Source organism: Seriola lalandi, unplaced genomic scaffold (genome assembly GCF_002814215.2).
Source record: "Seriola lalandi dorsalis isolate HSWRI2012SDOR001 ecotype SW California unplaced genomic scaffold, Sedor1 jcf7180002052042, whole genome shotgun sequence".
In the NCBI taxonomy this organism is placed as follows: domain Eukaryota; kingdom Metazoa; phylum Chordata; class Actinopteri; order Carangiformes; family Carangidae; genus Seriola; species Seriola lalandi.
The window spans coordinates 372,699-381,503 of NW_019522595.1; positions in this window are offsets into that span (position 1 = coordinate 372,699).

Consider the following 8,805-nt stretch of genomic DNA (forward strand, 5'->3'; position numbering starts at 1 on the left):
GGGGGTTGGGGGGGAGGGGTGCAAAAATATTCACAAAAACTTGTCCGATATACTGTCTGTAGTTTGCGGGGTTCCTGGCAAATCTTCACACAACTTAGCGTCTCCAGTTGCCCCTGCCCTTATTTGCACTCCCAGAGTAATGATAATGGTGAGCGTGTCGGAGGATGTCCTCATGTGGCTTCTTTCACTGCTGCCTGTTTGAGCTTATTAGAGAGTGCCCGTCTGTACAGTCATTGATGCCAGTCCTCAGGACAGATGGTGGCAAGATAGGGTGAGTGAGAAAACCTCTGACGCACGCATACACACACACACACACACACACACACACTCACACGCACACACACACACACACACACACACACACACACAAACTCCCTATCTCTCTCTCTCTCTCTCTCTCTCATTCTCTCTGTCTCTCGCCCGCTCAATTGTCCACAGCTGCTGTGAACAATTTTCTTCACTGATCTATTGTGTGATGCTTGTTAATTTGTGAGGTGTAGTTTTGACAATGAACTGAAAGTATCTGGTGCCTTGAAAGCTAAATTTTGTCTGCATTATAGGACATCAGGTTAAATTTCACTATAGGTATCGTAAAGCCTTAACTATTTGTCACTTCTGGGATTTATACATAAATCTGTTTGCAGGAACGCTGCTGCAACAGGAGGGTCTAGTTTGTTTGCCAGTAAACGTACCAGCCAGACGTGAGGTGGGTTTCTTTATTAAACAATTCAGAATTTGTCGGGTTCCTTGTGTGTACACGTTTGAAGAGCAGAAAAGGTTAATGTGAGGTTTGTGTGTTGACCAAAAACCAAATCCCTAGGAGGAGAATCAAAGCACTGCTGTCCTCATAAGGTCATTGTGCACTCAACAGTGTTTAATAGGATGTGTTTTCTGCCCCGAGTTGTCTCTGCGGGATACCGCTAAAGCAGTGGGACAAACATCAACTGGCAGCATTTGTGATGCTGGAGAGGAAGGTGAAGCAAAACACTGATGGCTGAGATCTTCAGGCGAGCCGAGGGCACAGCAGGTTAAAGAACTGAAGGATAGCATTAACTAAGATGCTATGTAAAACGTGATTAGCTTGTGTAGGCTTTTCTTCTCGCGGCCGTTTGAAGATTATGGGAATGTCTGGATCATCCACTGAAATTCAGCCATTGGTAAATTGCAAATCGTTTTTTCTAATCCAATATTTTCTAATCTGTAAATCACTGATCAATCAGTACAGAGTCAAGGATTTTCTTTTGTAACATTGTTATTTGACAAACTGAACCCTAACCAACTGGGTACCTGATAAATGCCGAAAAGCTTTGCAAAACACAGCTCTGTCAAGTTCATACCTTATGCATCATTGCCGACTATTTAATTTTACTTTACATAATCCTATATTATGATAGTTCCGTTCAGCTCAACTCAGATTTATTTCTCTTGTTTTTTGTTGTGTTTGCTGACACTTAAATATTCATAACTTAAACTCAGGAAGTGCAGCTTTTTAGATACTTTAATTTTTAGTTTATCCTACTATTGATTGCACAATCTTCAACTGATTGTACCCTTTGAGAAACTATGGTAGCTAGTGAGCTGTACAGACTTCATATAAAACCATAAGTAAGTAGTAGCATGTACTGGGTTTTTTTTTCAGTTTTGCAAGTTAAAATGATCAATGATCAACTTCAAGACTGTCCAATTATCTGGATAAACCCATTCTTTTTTCATTTTGTGGAATTTGAGTAATGTTCATCTTATGACATTTACTACTGAAGTTTTGACTAAGTTAAAGTTCCTGAGAATCTGAATGAGAATTATTAATATGCGAGACATCAGTGAGCTAGTTTGTGCAAGCCCGTAATACGTTTTTATTACAGAAGCTATAGGCTATCCGTAATAAAAACTTACTTTTAGATTTCTGTTTAAAATAAATGCCATCTACTCTGCCATTTAAGACATTGTTTAAAAATATCCTTTTTTCAATTCTTTAAGCTTTAGGGTCACCATTGATGAAACTGGACTTCTCTAGATCTCTTCAATGATAAGTTTAGCTATGTGAGATGGACATGGTTCTCTACATCAATCAAAGGCAGGAACATATGAATGAAAAGCATGAAGTTGTGTGTTCCTTATTTATCTTATTAGTTTAAAATCTAAACACCCAGATAAGGAAAAAAGCACAAACATATATTGGCATGGTAGAGTTCTGATTGTGTCATGCATTGCGTATCTCTGTCTAGATTACAGTGGAAACAGAGTACAATAAATGAAGCTCTACTGCTGTCCAAAAGGCTCATCTGATCGTAAGCAAGTTGGAGATAATGATATGTTTCACGCTTAGCAGAAATGGGGCTTGCTATAACATGCTAGTGTGTGGGCAGAGGGATTGAAAAAGGTGTGTTTTACATGTTGCAAACATTTGGACTCCTCTACTAATTTTTTTTTTTTTTAAATAACTGTTCAGTACAACAAAATAGCTGCATTTAATGACCCAACACAAAATGACGGTGACCCCAGCTGATTTTGAATTTTCTGATTGCAGGCGTTTTATTTGAAATGTTTTACCCTCAATGTGGAGTGGGAGAAATCGTCTCCTCCAGACTTATTTCCAAAGATTTCATGATGTTATTTTAAAGGGCTATAAAATAAAGCCAGGAATTACAAGGATTTTCACGTAACAGACTGATGTTGCACATTACTTCATTTAGCGTCATCTGCAGTTACGAGTAACGCCTTTTGTTTTTTTTCTCCTCCCCATCCGCCTTGTTTTGCTTATTTTCACCTCTCTCTCTCCCCAGTCTGCAACTACACACCTCCTCCCTCCCCCATAACTCTCCTCTTCATTACTGCCTTGGCTTTGTAAGACCCCCTGGTGAATCCTGGCATCACACTCCCATTTCAAAGGAATGAAAATGCAGCACTGGTCTATGCCATCAGTTTGCTCTGCTCCTTTCATCTGCCTGGACATATTAAGACAAGAAATGCGAAGCTCTGCAGCAGCTCCCACATGAATCAGTCTGAGCCCCCCAGTGGGAACGTGTGCTGGTCATTTCAGGTCCCGTTTCAGACAAGAGAGAGAGAGAGAGAGAGAGAGAGAGGGAGAGAGAGATTAGGTTAGAGCAAATATGAGACGCAAGAGTGACAGAGACAAAACTTCAAGAGAGACTGAAAGTGAGAGAGAGGCTATGTGGCATGTTTTTTGAGGACACTGCATTATAGTTGCTCTGGTGTTCTTGTTTTCTAAGGACACTGTGTGCCGTCATTAGGTGTCTGTGATCTACTGACCACTCTAGTGAAGGAGGCACTTCCAAGCATAAGATACAGCAATAGTCAAAAAGTCATTAAACTAAGCTTAGATCTCTACATGGTAGACATCCGGAAAGAATGGGACCAGAGCCTAATTCACCCCAAATTAAAAAAAAATGAGAACAATATGGTTTAAGACCTTGAGCAGCAGTGGAACACATTTTGTTTGTATAGTAAATTGCCAATAAGGCAAAAGGGCGAGGTGTTTTGGATAAGGGCTTTGGAGCAATAAAAGTGAGGTTAAGAGGACCCATGCTCCGCCGAGGCTTTGAAACGAGAGATAACTGGGAACGAAAAAAGCAAAGAGTCAACGAAAAGATGCCTGTGTGGGCAAAGAGGGGAGGATGCAAACAGTGCACACAAAAACCAGAGAAAACTGGGAACGGGTTTCTTAAGAATAAAGTATCAATAGACACATTTAAGTCTGTTGTCTGTTTCTCTCCACACTTTTGATGCAGATGATTTGAATTCAATGCGTCTTGCAACCTAAATAAAACAAGTTTCTTTTCCTCACCCATCATTTATCTGAGCTTTCAAAAGTCATATGACAAAAATGATTAATTGGAGCATTTACAATCTGCCCTGTTTGGGCATATAAACACTTTTAGTTCAGTGTTAGTGGAAGATGACCACATCATTTAAAGACACTAAATGTGACTGCTGCAGGAGACGGATTTATGAACAGCAGTACCGGTGAATGTCAAATTCAGCTGTCTTGAGATTTTGCGGCACAACATTACGCTACTGGTGCCTTTGCTTCTGAGAGAAAAAAAAAGTCATTGTTCACACACCTGCAAGAGGTTACTTGTCTGTAAAAGATAAACGTATACGTCACACTAAAAGGGGATTTATAAAGGGTTACACATGCAGCCACAGAGATACCATATGCCACTAGTCAGCACGGACTTCAGCGCTTTCCTATAGACGAAAAGAAGCACATCGAAGAAAGGCTCCGTTATCTTCTCCTTTTCAGCAGCACTCATCTGCAATGCCTGTTGCTCGCTGTTCTCCAACACACAAACATGAACACACTGATTGCACTGCCAGTCCAGACAGTCCATTGACTCAACAACCTACAGTATTTCATGAGCTGTAAGACTACAAAGTATGTAGTACATGTCTGAAAAGACCTCCCTCCACAGTACGTCTTACAAAAGAGAGATAGAGCGAGAGATAGAGAAAGAGGGAAAAAAAAAAACTTCTCCAAACATGAGTTTCAGCCTGGCAAAAGCTGTTGTCGATGTCCTCAGCCTCCTACACAGTACAGAGAAACTTTTTGTTCAGATCATCACATCCTGACAGTCTGGTTACATAAGGAGTCAACACAAGTTCACTTTCAATTTGTGATTCCATATTTAATGTGTTTGTGGGGGAGGTGAGAGGTTTTTTAAGGAGTAAACACCTACCTACGTACCAGCCAATGTGTTAGAGCTGTCTGGAAGGAGAGGGAAAAAAAAAAAAAGAGCCATAAGGAAACATGCAAACTAAGAAGTTTGAACTGCAGACTACTGAACAATTGAGGATTAATGAATTCACTGCATTTTCAAAAAAATCTTTGTTTTTTTTGGAGCAGGAGTGTTTCCAAGTTGCAACCCCAACAATTCCTAGTCCTTAAAGATGTTATACTTCTGTGGTAATATTAACTGTTAATGGCCACTGTATGTGCCTGCTTCATTTTGATCAAAACATGATTGAATCAGTTTTATCATCACAGATACAACTGAGCATTGCAACAATTTGAATTTGCTTATATGAAGACTGTGTAGGCAGGTGTTATATATATTGTGTCAGAAAGTTGTTAGTTCAGTGGAGGGAAGAGTATCAAGTCTCTTTGAGTGTGATTATACATTTCATACACATATTGCATACTGGATATTTCTACAGTGGACTTAGTGTTGTTATTGTGCATCAATGTCCTGATGATGTATCACATTTCAACATGTAAAAAAAAAAAAAAAGGCCATTTCACCTCCTATTTTGTCTCAAGAACAAGGATTATTTAAGTTACAGAAGGAACATATCTGTAAACCAGAACTGATATGTCATATGCAGAACCAGGTATTAAAAAACAAGAAAAAACTAAGAGAAGCCATATATGGCCATTATCACGAACTAAGCTCTGACATGGTGCATTAAACCACAGATGAGAAGAAGAAATAAAAAGATTTTAAAAAAAGACCTGACTTGACCACAGTTACACCTGGTATTATAGTGCTATTTGAATTTAAAGTGTGATCAGAATGTGATCAGGCCTGCCAGACCTCCAGAGGTAGTCTGGCTCAAACTGATCACATCTCAGCCAGAGTCTGCCAGGTGTAATTTAATGCAATATGTTCAATGTGTTTCTTACATTTGTAGCAAAGTAAGTAGATAGGTCATAAATCATTTTGAAGCTTTTTTTCATTTTTATTTTTTTAAATCCCCTCAGACCTTACATTGCTTATCCATGGCGAAGGAGTCACAGCTGCAAACATTGTTGTGGCAACAAATTTCATTGTTTCTGTTGCCTTCTGCAGGAATCATAAAAACCGAGCTGTTCTGCCTCTCATGGAAGGCAAATACAAGCAATACAAGATAATGTCCACTGACCTCCTGTGTTTCCGAGGCGGCCAGCAGAATCTGTTCGACTGTGGCTGAGTCCGAGACACTCTGGTGTGCACTGGCAACCAAATGCGAGCTTCCTCTAGCCATTACGGCTGCAATATTTCGCTAAATTCTGAGGTAGCCCATGCATATAATGCAGTGTCGTTCATTACAAGTTTGAAAAAAAGTCCAGCAACAGACATGACACACAAGATGTGAGCAGGATAATCACCTACCATTTCGATTATTATATTCTATAACCATGATGCATCAAACTCTCCTTTGTAGAGAGATGGTGCAGACACACCCTCCTCATGTCGTGCGTAAAGAACATCTGGACCTCAAAAAGTTTGTTCCTCAAGAATTACACAGCAAATCACTGATGAGAAGCATCAACTTCCTGTGCTGTAATGTGTGACTATGGCCTTTTGCACCCGGGGGGGTTGAACAGATTATTTCAATTTTGCTGGTGGCTTGTGAAGCTACAGGCTAAATCACTTTTGTGGATTGTCAGTATCATCATCCTTGTTTTGGACTTCATTCAGGAGTAGTGTGAAGATGGCTGTGGCCATGAAAACACAAGTCACTGGGATTTAACACTATGACGCAATGCAGTATTTTTGGTTTTCGTGCTCCTTCCATTGCACTGGTTGCCACGGAAATAAAGCCCCTTTTTTACATCCATGTCATCAGTGCACTTTTCATTAGGAGTGAGATGACCGGATAACTTTGCCTACTGTTTATACAACATGGGTGTGCGTCAGTGTGTGTGTATGTGTGTGCATCTGTATCTGTATGCATGTGTGTCTCTTGATTGACTGTATCCCTGTGCATCTCTGTCTGCAGCTCTGTCTCTCCTTCCTCTGCTGTGAATTCCAAATGACATTTCCCTCACATATTTAGACCTGATACGAGTCCAACTTGACACAGTCGCATCTCAAATCTTACTTGTTGACATGCTGTGAGCAGGCGGGAGGCAATGGAGCAAAGCAAGCTAATGCTGAGCAGAGAGGGGGGAGCGAAAGAGAGAGAGAGAGAGAGAGAGAGAGAGAGAGAGAGAGAGAGCGAGAGAGAGAGAGAGAAAGAGAGGCTGTGCAGCGGCAGGACTCAGCTGTGTATTTGCCGTTTCATCCACCCAAAGTTCAGCTGAGGACAGACTCGTACACTCGCTGCCTTGAGATTAGCCACAGTTTTTTGGAAGGCAGCAGACAGGGGAGAAGGCTGAATTTCAACCATTCAAAATGCATCCCATCTTTAATATGAAACAAATTTAGCTATTTTTACACAATGATACACAAGCCAAAAAAATTCAACCATGATCTTTTCTGCCTATTCTGTCCTGTAATCTATTTAGGTATTTACAATGAATATAGGCACCATAGGAAGACCGTTAGGACTCATCAAAGATCAGGGAAGGATCACATATAGAGTTACACATCAGAGCAGAACAAAGGGCTAAAGGAGGCGAAAACGTTCATCTGAGACAGAGACGCTTCTCCGTGGTAATTCTGTTGACACATAAATGGCTAAAAGGCTATAGGCCTGGGGGGAGGATGGCTTGGACATAATGAGAAGCATGTAAGTGAGCATAATGAGAAGCAGAACGTATGTGGAGGGTTCCTACGTGCTATGCATGTGCGAGGGCCAGCATATTTGTTAACTTGTATATGTTAGACCTTGCTCTCTTCCTTCAGATTAATGTCTTTGCTCATATTTTTTTTTCATCAGATGTTGCTTAAAAAGTACTAAACACTCCAATCAGTCTTCCCAAATGTTGACACTCGTTACAAATTGATAGACAATTGCCTTTCTGCATTCCAGCCAATGTTCTCTGTCATGTCTCTTGCATTTACGTTGAGCTATTCCCTGAGGTTTCCATAAACTATGCAGTGAGGCCCTCTTTCTATAGCCTACAGTATGGACCCCTCTAGGAATCAGGAGGGGGGCTGTTAACCTAAAACAGCTTTCCCTTGCCAAAAAAACAACCTTTGAATGTCAGCCCAGCAGCTCCTTGAAATAACCAGCAAAGAGCCTGAGTGAATGAGAGCCCACGGTTGATTTCCACATTAGCCTTTCACCCAAAAATCTTAAGGTTTTCATTTGTGAGGTGAGTTTAGATGACTGAGGAAGAACAAATACAGAACTATGCAAATACATTTTCTACAGCCGAGCTGAAAACACTTATCTACTTCACAGAAAAATTTACAGAGACATGTCGTACTAAAAATATCTATTCATATTCAAAGTTCACTTGGGTGACCCAGGTTTTTTTCATCTGCTTTGTGAATAATTTACAGTAAATTTCACACAAAGGCCTAACTCATGACTAATCATTTTTACTGTCTAGAGGAAATTATCAGGATTTGCAAGAAGACTGAGGCTTTTTGAAAAGGGGCATGCTTTTGTGATTTGCTGTTGCATCAGTCACGTCTCAGCTTACATTGTAGAAGAAGTGATGCATTTCCAGTAGAGGCTTGGGACTAGTCAAGATACTTTTACTGGAAGCATCAAAGAAGGGTTGAAAACACGGTGACTCACTAAAGTTCAGCTGAAATAATACTGGTTCTGGTATATTGCACTGGTTGTTTCACAGCCAAGTCTAGGATGCATTATAGTTCAGTCTAACCTATATATATATATCCTTTGCCACAGAGTTACTAAAACTACATTAATTCTTCTCAATTTCCATGGTATGCGACCATCTGAGAAAGGATTCAGCTCATACAGCTCATCATTTAAAAATAAAACCTTATTGGCATAAAATATGTAAGCCCTTTTCTTTCATTGCCAAAATTCATTTTAGCCAAGTATTATTCATGAAATTGACATTTCTTTTCTCTAAAGCAAAGAATTTTGTTATGTAACTGAAAACTGAGGTCTCTTCATTTAATATGGCTGTCAGTCCTTTGCTTTTTGGGTGCAGGATGAATA